The sequence below is a fragment of the Lynx rufus genome, unplaced genomic scaffold, assembly GCF_022079265.1.
Source record: "Lynx rufus isolate CCGP_SWC_20201006 ecotype Redwood Valley unplaced genomic scaffold, mLynRuf1.p SCAF_4, whole genome shotgun sequence".
In the NCBI taxonomy this organism is placed as follows: domain Eukaryota; kingdom Metazoa; phylum Chordata; class Mammalia; order Carnivora; family Felidae; genus Lynx; species Lynx rufus.
In genome coordinates, this window is record NW_025814856.1 from 140634944 (window position 1) to 140648325 (window position 13382).

Below are 13382 nucleotides of genomic sequence, written 5' to 3' on the forward strand. Positions count from 1 at the left end.
CAAATATACATCAATATAAAATAATTTTTAATACTGAAAGCCTTTTTTTTATAACAGTTTGCTTTCTCCTTTTCAAAGTCTTAATTTTATTCAGGTGAGGTAGTTTAACTAACTTGGTTTGTTCAAACAGAGGGAGAAGGGGAAATAAATCTGGGTGTTTAGTATATAAAGATGTAATGATGGGGCACCTGGGTGGCTCAGTCGAGCATCTGACTCTTGATTTCAGCTCAGGTCATGATCTCATGGTCGTGGGATCAAGCCCAGCATCTGGCTCTGCACTGGGCATGGAGCCTGCCTGAGAGTCTCTCCTTCTGTACCTCCCCTGCTCATGCAATGTGCTTTCTCTCTCTCAAAACAAAATATTTAAAAAAGATGTAATGATGGAGCTATTTTTAGTGAAAGGCGCTTTTTGTCTTTCCCATGTTATTTTTTTTTGCATCTGTTAGCAATCTGTTCTCTGTTGAAGTTTGTTTATGTGGCGTAAACAGAAATTTATTGTCTCCCTGTTCTGGAGGCGAGAAGTTTAAAATCAAGGTTGGTTCTTTCTGAGGGCTGTGAGGGACCATCTATCCTGGGTCTCTCCCATCACTTCTAGTGGTTTACTAGCAATTTTTGGCATATCTTAGTTTGTAGAACTATCATCTCCACCTCTGCTTTCACCTACCCGTGACGCTCTCCCTGTGTGCAGGACTACTCCCAAACACCTTCTTCTTTACAAGGACACCAGTCATCCTGGCTTAGAGCCCCCCCTCTTTTACACTATGACCTCATCCTAATTACAACACTATTTCCAACTAAGTCACATTCTAAGACACCAGGGGTTAGGACTTCACAGGAATTTTTTTTTTAATTCCAATTTTGTAGACTTTTTAATTGCAGAGAAGCATGATAGAGTGATCAGATAGGATTCTAAAACATATTTATTTCCTAAGAGTAAATTTCTGTTGGGAAAGAGCCATGGAAATAAGAACTCGAGGGGAAAAATCTACTGATATTCAATTTTCCATGGTTACAGGTAGATATAGATTCACAACAGCATTTAGATTCTACTAGGCATGCTTACAATTGATAAACAGTTTTATGTTAGAAACTATATCCACTGCAACTAATTTATGGTGAAAAGTTATAATGATCTAGAAGTTGCACAAAATTATTTTAAGGGACAATATATTAATGAAACAGTTTGAAGACTAATGTGAATGTAATCTGGTCTTTTAGAAAGCTGTATTTTGTCCTTCTTTGGTATTTTTTACAGATCTGGGAGTTAGTGTTTCCTTGCCTACTAATCAGAATGGTAAATAACTGACTTTCGCTTCATGTGCATTTATAATTTTCATATCTTCTTCCATTCTTATGAGTATTTCACACTCTCTTATTCATTCAACAAATATTTACTGAGCATCTAGAGTGAATATTTCTAGTTCTTGAGGATTACAACAAATCCCCCAGCATCAGAATCAGAGAAAAAATTAGAAAAATGAAATCAATCTCACACAGAGAGAATGGAGAAGACTCAATCACAAATAAAGAGATATCTAAAACAATTTTGAGTCGTGAATTGTCTCCAAGAAAAAAAAAGGAGAGTAAAGAGAATGATAGTTAAAGGGGTATATTTCTGATAATTTGGCCAGAAAAGAGCTCTCTAAAGATAATCATATTAAGGTACATTAAATTTGGATTGCCAACAGATTGTTCTACAAGTGTTCTGCAGGACGAGCAAACATTTCTAGTAAATTTTAACTTGTTAAAGGGTTGTTCTCTCTCTCTCTCTCTCTCTGCAGGACTGTGGGTGATCGTCTCCCATGCTCAGATGCTTGGGCTCAGGCCACAGTGTTTGGCAGAAATCAGTGATTTTTCAGAACACTGGAAGGTGCCCACAACTGGCACTGGTGTATTTTTGTCACTTCAAAGCATTTATGGATAGTCCTTTGCTTTTCCATACAAGAGTAAGCTTAGGAATGCTTTGCTTCATTCTAGGTCAGGCTGCCTGTAAATAAAGACCTTTCTTCTGTTACCTTATTGCCAGTTACGTTAAGTACAGTATATTACAAGAGTTTATTAATACTGTACTGTAGTCAACATGGTGTGAGCTTATACAATGGCCCCCATGCAGAAAAAGTTGAAAAGAAAGGCAATAAGATGATGATTATGGTGGATGTTAAGAAGGAAATCATCGGGGCGCCTGGGTGGCGCAGTCGGTTAAGCGTCCGACTTCAGCCAGGTCACGATCTCGCGGTCCGGGAGTTCGAGCCCCGCGTCAGGCTCTGGGCTGATGGCTCAGAGCCTGGAGCCTGTTTCCGATTCTGTGTCTCCCTCTCTCTCTGCCCCTCCCCCGTTCATGCTCTGTCTCTCTCTGTCCCAAAAATAAATAAACGTTGAAAAAAAAAATTAAAAAAAAAAAAAAAAAGAAGGAAATCATCGAGAAGTGTGAATGAGGTATGCAAGTGGCTGAAATTGCAAGATTTTATAAGAAGTCTAACATCTGCATATCATCTGCAGAGGAGAAGGAGATAAAGGCAGAGGAACCCCTCGCTTCAAAGAGATTAAGGAGGTGTGTAAAATGTGGCAAACTTTGTAGAAAAGTACAACCCCCAGAAGGCAGTAGCAGTGCGAGAATGATAAATCTGTTTAACAATGCAATGTCCCATATCTGCGAAATCCTTAAAAGGAGGCAAAAGCAAGTATCATTGGATAAGTTCCTTGTTAAATCTGCACTTAAAGAACAAGATTCCATTGAGCCAATAGATAGAAGTGATTCCCTTAGTGATAGTGAAAGTTGTGCTACACAATAACCCTCCTCTCTCCTTTCCCTCACACCAGCCACAAAGGTGTTCAAAGGTAAGTGCAGGTTAATTTGTTTTTCTTTATATTGTGCATTTTATTGTTTTGTATTATATTACAGCATCATAGTCATTTTTATGTGAATATTTGGGTTTGTGGAATGAATCATCTGAGTTTCCATTATTTCTTATGAGGAAATGCGCTTTGATATACAAGTGCTTTGGGTTACAAGCATGTTTCCAGAATGAATTATGCTCTCAATCCAAGGTTTTACTGTATTTCAAATGGAAGTGAAGTCCCCTTCAAAGGCCAGGTTTAACACGAGTCTGTTATTGCAAAATCAAAGTCACACTTTCATTCCTCCTCAGTTACTTATTCTTTCCAACTCATCTTTGACATGACCTTGGGAAAATCATTTTAACTCTTCTATACCTCAGTCTGATTTTCTGTAAAAGAGACCACGATAATGCGTGCCACAGGGTTTCTCAGACAATCAGAGGTAACTGATGTGGAGCACTGGCACTGGCTTGCCTGTGGAGCAGCAGTCTCCCAACCAACCAGACCCAGCTGTCAGGAAACCATCTTCCTTCTCTCAACTCTCTTCCTTTGCGTATTCCAAGGATCATTTCATTGGGGGTTGGAGATGTGCTTCATTGTTCTAACACAGGGGAGGCACCTGGCTGATTTGGGGACTGAACTGATTGTGAGGCCATATGCTTCTCTGCTGTCAATGATGGGAGGGCTGTTGGCTTTGCTGTCTCGGCTTGTTTCCCAGCCTCGCTTGGCTCCCTCCCTGTCTCCCTCCCTGTCTCCCCTAGGTTGTTTCTTTCCCATTAAGAACACAGTGGACAATGTTTAAAGTACTTGCTGAATGGATATGTAAATGAACAACCTGAGAAAGAGAAGATAGAGATGCCTATAAATGTAGTTTTAGCTAGTATCCCTTTTATTTCTAATGGATAGTATCGTGGCTATAGATTTTAATGTAGGTTTTTAAAATTATTCATCTTTTTAAAAAGATTTCATCTCTAAAGGTCTCTGAGACATATATCAAGTTCATGTGGTCATGCCTTAAAGAAACCAGACTAGGGGCACATGGGTTGCTCAGTCAGGTAAGCGTCCGACTTCAGATCATGATCTCACGGCTGGTAAGTTCAAGCCCCACGTCGGGCTCTGTGCTGACAACTCAGAGCCTGGAGACTGCTTTGGATTCTGTATCTCCCCCTGTCTCTGTCCCTCCCCTGCTCACACTTTGTCTTTCTCAATAATAAACATTAAAAATAAAAATAAAGAACGTAGACTTGATATGTGTAACCCACCTAAAATGCTGAAAGTTTGCTTGCCATTTAAGATCTAGTCTTCAAAATTACCCAAAGGGCTTGTTTTATTACACGCAGTGTGAAAAGCTTAGATCAGTGCTCTTTCTTTATATAACTTGAAATACAGGTTCAGTTGCTATTCTAGGCTTTATTTCTAGTGTTGTATTTCTAGCTAGCTCTAAATAATTATTTAACATGATAGATATATAAAATTGGGAGAAGCACATTCAAGATCTTTAGAAATTCTAAAGCCTAAAAAACAAACCCCTTCACAACCTCAGAGGAATCACCTACTTTCTAAAGCCATGGGGATTTAAATGATAAGGTATTAAACATTTGTTTTATTTTACTTCGTACCTTTAATATTTTCACATCTCAAAAGTCACTCAAAAGACCCAGACTCTGTCACAGGTAACTGGGCCGAGGGTTTTAACGGAGAGTACAGATGGAACAGGAACACAACACCACAGACTGACAAAGCTACTGCTAAGAATGAGGAAACCTGACCCAGGAGACAACTGAACAAAGTACAGTTTGAATTTCGAATACATGGGCTCCAGAAGCAACTAACTATGAACACCATCCTTTTAAGTCACTGGCTCCTGGTTCTAGGTCCATAAAGTGATGCGGCATTTTGAGCTTCTTTGGATTCCTTGACTAACCCCAAGAGCTTTTACTTTACCCATCTCTTTTGCAAAGTCATGTGAAATCGCATTCCTGAGGCAAACAAACCCTACAATGAGGCCGCAACGTATATGTTAGTGAATCCTTCTGAATGGTGGTAACACCTTGTAGCTACTGGCTTGCCAGCCAAGATCCAAATTAAGGGTCATGGGGAGAAGCTGCCCTCTGAACGAAGTGGCACTAATAGTCAAAACATGTGGCTAAAAGGAGCGATGGGACCAAGGGGGTCACCCTGCTCCCTGCACTCCCAAGCTAGAGATTTTGCAGCCTGCACTCTGCCCCATCACCACATGCCAGGGAGTTAGATAAAAACAGGTGGTCTGACCTAGTATTTATTTTCACTTAAAAGCTTACTTGTACATTACTGAACAAAGCTCATATAATATACTACACTGCAACTGAAAATCCTTTTGGTGGAAAGACACAGCAATGATAAACATTCATATACTTAACCCAATCCACTCTTAACTCCATAAAGAATGGATTTGTTGAGAATTGGGGGATATAAGCAGACTTTAATCTGAGGACAGCATTAAATCGGGTTTTGGCATCATTACCTTTGACAGGGCACCTTAACTTAGGTGGCTGAGGTCCCACAAGGTAAAATCTGCATCTGCTCTGGGAATCCTCCCATTTCATTTTCAATTGCCAACCTGTTCAACACCTGTGTCCACATGTGCAAGGGCTAACTATGAGTTTTTAGAGACCACAGCATTCAGGTTCGCATGTTGTATTCCTACTGCAGAGATCATGTTAACAGCTGGCAGCTTAGCAACTGCCACCATCTAATTTCAGTAAAGATTAAGGCTTAAAAAATCCTTAGCTGGAAACGTTCTTGGCAGAGGCCAAAGGTGCTGCTAGAGTTATTTAAAAAAAAAAAAAAAAAAATCCCACAGCTTAATTTAATCAAGGAAAAGGAATATATCTTCTTCAAGACCATGATGGATTTGAGGGGAATATATATTTATTGCCTTGACCAAATGGCATAAAAGAGATTTAGCAATCAGTGTATAAACTAAAGAGGGCAAAGGCGGTCTTTTTACACTGCAGAGAGCGACACACATATATTAATTTAACATATAGTTTCTACTCACAGTAGACTATAAGAAATACAAGACCCTTATTTTCATGGAGCATATATTCTAGAAGGGGTAAAGAAATAATACAAAGACAATTTAAATAAAAAGATCATTCTGATTAGGAATATGCTCTGAAAAAATATAAAATAAGGTACTGGGACAGGGAGTGAGTTGAGAGGTACTTTTAGATTGGGTGAGCAGAAGAGGCCCATTTGAGACGACATCTGACCCGACCCTTGAAAGGATAGAATGAGCCAGCCACGGAGAAATGAAAGCAATAGAATGTTCAGAATTTCTACAGAGATATTTATGAGTCGCCGAACAACCATAGATGGAAGAAAGGCAGGGGACTTAATTCAAGGCATATCTTCATAATCACACACTAAAAACTAAACCCATGTTACGTATTTATTTGAGATATGTTTGGAGAGGGAGGCTAGTGACAGTGAGGTGCAATACTACAATTCTTGGCACTGTAATTTATCTGGGGGCAGAACCTTGCAAGTTGAAGTGCTGCTCAGTGTGACCGGGAAAGACTCCCCGAAGACGAAGTTAGCGACAGATTCTGTAGCATCTTCCCCAGGTCGTGGTCGGGGTAATTCTAAGTGTAATGGGAAGCCACAGAACCATTTAAGCAGCGAGAAGTAGCAGAATCGGAGTTAAGCCTCAAATAGATTATTTGGACAATGCAAGCAATAGGTTGTGAGGAGAATGGCGGTGAAGCAGCTGGGATAATGCTGTGGGAGTCTGTGGGAAGGGGACAGTGGTTTTGGCTAGTACAGCAGCAGAGAAAACGGGGAGGACTGGAAGTAAGTGGGGCACTGTGCGGGCTGCAGATCAAACACGACACCTAGGTTTTGTCACGTATGCCCAAATGTAAGTCAATTTTATGGTCCACATAAAGGTCTGAGAAGAAGCCTAAGTTAAAGGACAGGCTATATTCACTTCAATCTTCACTGAGTCTTTACTATGTGGCAAGCACGCTGTACACGTATACGTAAAGATATACTGTACATGCACATAAATATACACATAAGCGATACGTACACACAACATTTAAAAGTGGACACTTGTGGGGTGCCTGGGTGGCGCAGTCGGTTAAGCGTCCGACTTCAGTCAGGTCACGATCTCGCGGTCCGTGAGTTCGAGCCCCGCGTCGGGCTCTGGGCTGATGGCTCAGAGCCTGGAGCCTGTTTCCGATTCTGTGTCTCCCTCTCTCTCTGCCCCTCCCCCGTTCATGCTCTGTCTCTCTCTGTCCCAAAAATAAATAAACGTTGAAAAAAAAAAAGTGGACACTTGTAAAGCCATTTTCAAAAAAAAATAGCCCACCAATATTTAATGCTGACTTTACAACATTGGACAATCCTCATTCCTAGGTCCGTTGCGCTTTTTTGCAGGTATGAGCTATACAATAAGAGGAATCCGACATTTCCTTGGAATCTAAATAACAACAAACATTTTAAGGGAACACAGGGGCTATATAAAAGAGGCAGTTTTGCATTGAGATCACCACCAGATCCATATGAGATTCTCCTTACTAAATCCAGCCTAATGTTCACTTCACCTTGTCTTTTATAATTTTAGCTCTTGAGATACAGGTAAACGATCACATACTAGTTCATATTTTAGAACTATTTTGAAGAGTAAATGCATTGTTAGTTAATATCCAAGGGTAAATCATATAAAATGACAAATTTTTTTGCTATGGAAAACTCAATTGATCACAAAGCAAAAGTTATCTTACAAAATAAAACCTAAGAAAAAATTTCTTATCCTCTAACATTTTGTTCCAAATAAGCCCCCAAGCCAATAGAATTTTCCATTTTCTTTCATATTACAGGTGTGCAATTTGAAAGACAAAATAACATATGCTACTTGACATATAAGGACCATTTATTAACTATAAAAAATAATAAATGAAAAAACAAGCTGAAGTTCTGGTGACTAAGTACTCATGAGTCATCTAAAGGTTTATAATCTTACTTTTTCTTATAGGTATCCAAGCCCTTTGGCCCAGTAATTTCATTTCTACAAGAATATGCCCACATACACACAAAACTTAATATATAAAAACTTTACATATGCTGCTTGTACCACTGCTCATTAAAAAAAGAGGAACTTAAAAGTCCAGAAAAGGGGAACTGTTACATAGATTATGTTATCCGTACTATGGGATCCAATCATCTGGTCAAAAGAATAAAGTGGATTTTTATATACCAATATGGCAACTTGTAATATTTTGTAAAGGGGATCAAAACAATGCACACACAGTATATGGAATAATTCCATTAAGAAGGGTGTGCACACACACACACACACACACACACACACACACACACACACACTGGTAGAAGTTTAGGAGGCCACTCTACTGGGGTGCCTGGGTGGCTCAGTCAGTGAAGCATCTGACTTCAGCTTAGGTCATGATTTCAGGGTTCATGGGTTCAAGCCCCATGTTGGGCTCTGTGTCTACAGCTCAGAGCCTGGAGCCTGCTTCAGATTCTATGTCTGTCTGTCTCTCTCTCTCTCTCTCTCTCTCTGCCCCTCCCCCACTCACGCTCTGTCTCTGTCTGTCAAAAATAAACATTAAAAAAAATTAAAGAAAAAAAAAGGCCACTCTACTGGCAATGGTTACTTGGCAATGGTCCTCTAAAAAGGAGAATGGAATAATGTGGCAATGGTGGTAGGGGTGTTGTTGATAAAGGCACTTCATTTTCTCCATAAGTACTTTTGTATGATTTGATTTCATCCTACACTGTACGTGCCCTGGGTTTGTAAATTTTAATTTAAAACATAAAGCTAGAGAGCTACTATCCCTGATTTTCTGCATCTGTCAACAGTGTATTTGTCCACTTCATATTACAACAAGCCAACATAGCTGATGACCTCAGACTAAATCTAGACCATAGCGTTTCATCCAGTAGTGGCCTTCTCTGATATGTGACAGCAGCCTGCTGCAGTGGATTTCCATGTGTGCTGAAGATTTCAGATAGCAAGACACTAGGGCAGTCACTTCTTTAAAGTCTAAAGCAGATTTTGATGGCATCTCATTAAACAGAGTGCTTCTTGCATGTTTGTAGCATGTACAGATCACTCAGTGACATGGATGACTGTTTACATCCTGTGCCAACTCAGCTGATGTGCATGTAATTAACATTATGTCTTGATAGTCTGCTGTTGTTTGCAGAACTTCAAGTCATGATTCTGGCACACTGACAACAAGCAGTGAACACTTTGATACAGAGTCAACACAACACTGATGTCAGTTTCCAGTGATGTCACACAATAAGTGCCCTTCATGAACACGACACTATGCTATCACTAGCCGTTTCTAGTAAAAGTGCTCTGTACCTCATGAAATGAATGATCCACAGAGATTATTCCTATATCTATTTGTCTTCACATCAACTGTATTTGTGTGCATCCATTTAATCATAGCACGATGACAGAGAAAATAAAAGTCTACTCTCTAGACTATATGTGGATTTGAATGCTTGACTCTATCACATACTAACTTTCAAATTCCAGGTAAATAACATAACCCCTTTGTGTATCAGTTGTATCTGTACAACAGGGATCATAACACCTATCCCTCAAACATACCTCATTCTGTGTTATAAAGTGCTTTGCATAAATGCCTGTTACTATTGCTTAATAAGTATTAGAATAAATACAGCAATACCTACAGTAGTAGGTGAGAGTGCTTCAGAAATATCTGGATTACAGAATATGTACTACATGGGGACAGTTATTTGAATAGGCATTAGCAGAACACAGAATTATGAAATAATTCCTTTTGATTAAATCTTAGAGAATTTTAAGACTATTAAATGGTTGGGCTATAATGAACAAAAATGTATTAGTGTCATAAGTACTTCACAATAATGATATGCTCCAAATCAAATAGTAAAACACTGAAGAAGTATAAGAAAAATGAGTAAGAAACATAAGTTTAATTTTGATAAGATTCAAACATATTCTTCAAAATCAACTGTTCTTTCAGTTTGGCTTGAATCAACATTTACTTTCATTCATTCATTAAAAAAAAAAGCAGCCTCTTAAGAAACACGAAAATCTATTTAACACAGTTATTATACTGACTTCAGAATCTAAATGGAGACCAAATCTTACTTACTTAGAATCTTACTTAGAAGCTAGAAAAGCACCCCGTATTAACAAATAATTTATTTTCCCATTTTGGACTCTGCTTTAAATGTTGATGTGAAAGTCTTTTCACCTCAGCAGCCCCTCGAGTGTTCACTTTGAACAATGACTTTGCAGCTGGCCAAACCAGGCTCGCGATCAATTTTTATGAGTACAAATTCTTGAGCTGATGGCTGTATCTCCAGCTGTATCACTCATATAATACACACTCACAAGTGGTGATGAGATTCACATTATCGCCAAAGCACCATCCTGCCGATGGCAGCAGCGGACACAGCAGGGGCACAGTGTCCTCCCTAGAAAAATGACTCCTTCACCTTTCAATAATGCAGCCTGCAGGTATGAACCTACAGGCTGCATGCCAACAGAATGAGAGCTCTGTTTAAAAATACTAATAAAAACTACCCAGTTCCTCCCAATGGGCCACTCTCACTGAATCTCCATACACATCCATCTTGATTTGGAAATGTGCGCATTCAATTTGTCTTCCCATTACGTTTGGAATTGAAAGGAAGATTCAATTGTATTTAAAACTCGAAGAAGTTGCCAGTGTACTGGCATGTTTATTTCAATGCATGTGGGCATGGAATTCTCTGTATGAATGCATGTGTATACATATATTTGTGCAAAATTATAAGGCTTAAATAGGATTTCAGATTTTAAGAAGGTACCTCAGGTAGAATAAATCTGAATTCATTATTGTCTGGTGATGTTTTTTTCTAAATTCCAATTATGGAGTATATGGCTTTAAATTAAATTTTAATTATGGGCTTAAATTTTGCCTTTGAAAATGTCAAACTTATTTTTGTTACTGAGCCAACTCTCTAGCTTCCCAAAGACACGGTTAATGTTCCTCAAATGATCTCAAAGTATTCTAATTCTTTCTTTCATTTCTAAACTCTTTTATAGGGTGATCAAAGTATACGTTTGTTCTGTAACTTTTGATTCTTGCGATCATATGCTAGAAAATACAGTATGCAGAAAAGGATTACCTAAAACTTTACCTGGCCAAAAGCATGAGGCAATCATCTGATCTCTCAAGACTGATCTAATAAATAATAAAGCCAATTTTCATATGATCAATATAACAGAAACTCTCTTAGCTTGTCACTTAACCAGATCTCCAAACTAATGAACATTCTCTGATTCATTCTTTAAAACATCCAGCAATTGCATTCTTTGGTATTTACCCAAAGGAATTGAAAAACTTATGTCTACATTGCCCAGGACTGTTTACAGCAACTTTAAACATAGTTGACAAAACTTACAAGCAACCAAGATGGCCTTCAATAGGTGAATGAATGAATAAACTATGATTCATCCAGACAATGTGTGTTTTTTTTTTAAGTCAGTTCCACACCCAGCATGGAACTCAATTTGGGGCTTGAAATTATAACCCAGAGATCAAGAGTCGGATGCTAACCGGCTGAGCCACCCAGGCACCCCCAGCCAATGGGATCTGTAAAGCTAAAAAGAAATGAGTTATCAAGCTATGTAAAGACATGGAGGAAATTGAAATTATTAAGTGAAATAAACCAATCTGAAAAGGCTACATGGGGTATGATTCCAATTATATGACATTCTAGAAAATGCAAAACTATGGAGACCATAAAAAGATCAGTGGTTGCCATGGGGGAGAGAAGGGATTCATGGGCAGAGAACATAGGATTATTAGGGCAGTGAAAATACTCTGTACGACATTTAATGGTGGATATATGTTATTATACATTTGTCCAAACACGTATAATATACAACACTAAGAGTGAACCATACTGTAAATAATGGACATTGGATGATTATGATATGTCAATGTTGATTCATCTTTGGTAACAAATGTATCACGTGATGTTGATAACGGGAGGCCACCGCATATGTGAAGACAGGGGATATATGGAAAATCTTTGTATCTTCTCTCAGTTTTGTTGTGAGCCTAAAACTGTTCTAAAAAATAACGTTTTTTTAAAAAGGTAAAAATAAAAAACATAATAATTAATAAGTAGAAGTTCATGCTAATTAAGAGTCAGCTAGGTTTGTGCCAGTCACATCAGCTATTAAAAATATGGAATTAATTAAGATTCTACCTAAATGCACTGAGTATGACTATGAAAAAGCAGCTACCGTTTCTATGAAAAATCACTTGAGTGATTTAGAAAGATTTGATAAAGACAAGTCGCTAATGTAAACTTGTCACATTAGATGTGAGACATCTGTAAATAGCAATAAAATCAAATGTCCAGAAAGATCTGCATTAAAACTGCTTGGTAAAAGCATTTAAATGCTTGTGCCAATGTAAAGAAATTAAACCTGGAAACCAAAGGAGACATCTTATGGGTATGGTTTTTGGAGGGCAGATCACTCAACTCCAAACAGGAGCCCCTTACTCAATCTATTTATATCAGGACTGCCAATGTATGCTGTGCACACATATGTGCATCTTTTGTTAAAGTAGCTGGCCAAATATTGGTTCTAATCACATGAGAAAACGCTACATTTTAACCAAATAGGCTGGCTATCTTCCACATAGATAAAACTAGTTTTGACTGAATTTTTATACTTTTCATGAAGTTACCACGCCATTGTGGCACATCCAAAAGCGGATAGATAACCTTACTTATGGAAGACAGAAAAATGACAGTTTTCCTTCCTTTGCATTTCACCATGTTATTCTGATCTAGTCCATTTAAATTTGCTTAATGTGTGGGTAAAAATCGACAAGAGTTTAGAGACTGTTTTATGTTAATACCACCAAGAACAATTTTTTCTATAGAACCACTGTGAACAAAATAGCTTGTATTCATCACAGAATGGAATGACTACTATTTAGAAAGTTATTCTTTAATGTAAATTTAATTTAATGAGTATATTCTAGGAGTAAAGGTTATCCATGATTAAAAACTAACAAAACAAGGAAGAGTCAGCCAGAACGTATATTCCAATAATCCAATAATATTCAGAATCCTATTACAAACATATCTACCAGTCCTGGAAATTTAAAGCTACAGTTATGTGAGTAAGTGATAAAAGAAAAATGTCAGACTTGTGTAAAAATGGAAGCTTCGAAGTATTATGGTTTATCTATAAAATATCAGACTGATGCAGTGGTTCCCAAAGTGTGGTTTTGCAATCCTGGAGAACTTCAAGATCTTTTCAGGGAATCTGTGAGGTCAAAACTGTAATATTCAGACATCACCTGCATTTTCCACAGTTATTCTCTGTGTGTACAGTGGAATTTTCCAGAGGCTAAATTTCATCTGATATTACAACAGATTGAATGTAGAACCTGATAGGAAAATATTGCTGCATTCTATTAAGCTAGACATTAAAGAGATGTGTGAAAACCTGGAATAATGTTACT

At 38.1% G+C, this 13382-nt stretch overlaps 1 protein-coding gene across 13 annotated transcripts in view; it reads right to left on the minus strand.

Moving 5' to 3' along the window:
* The window catches only part of CADPS2 (calcium dependent secretion activator 2), a 545419-nt gene that overhangs the window by 176626 nt on the left and 355411 nt on the right, over window positions 1-13382 (minus strand). The gene's annotated exons all lie outside the window — the stretch shown is intronic.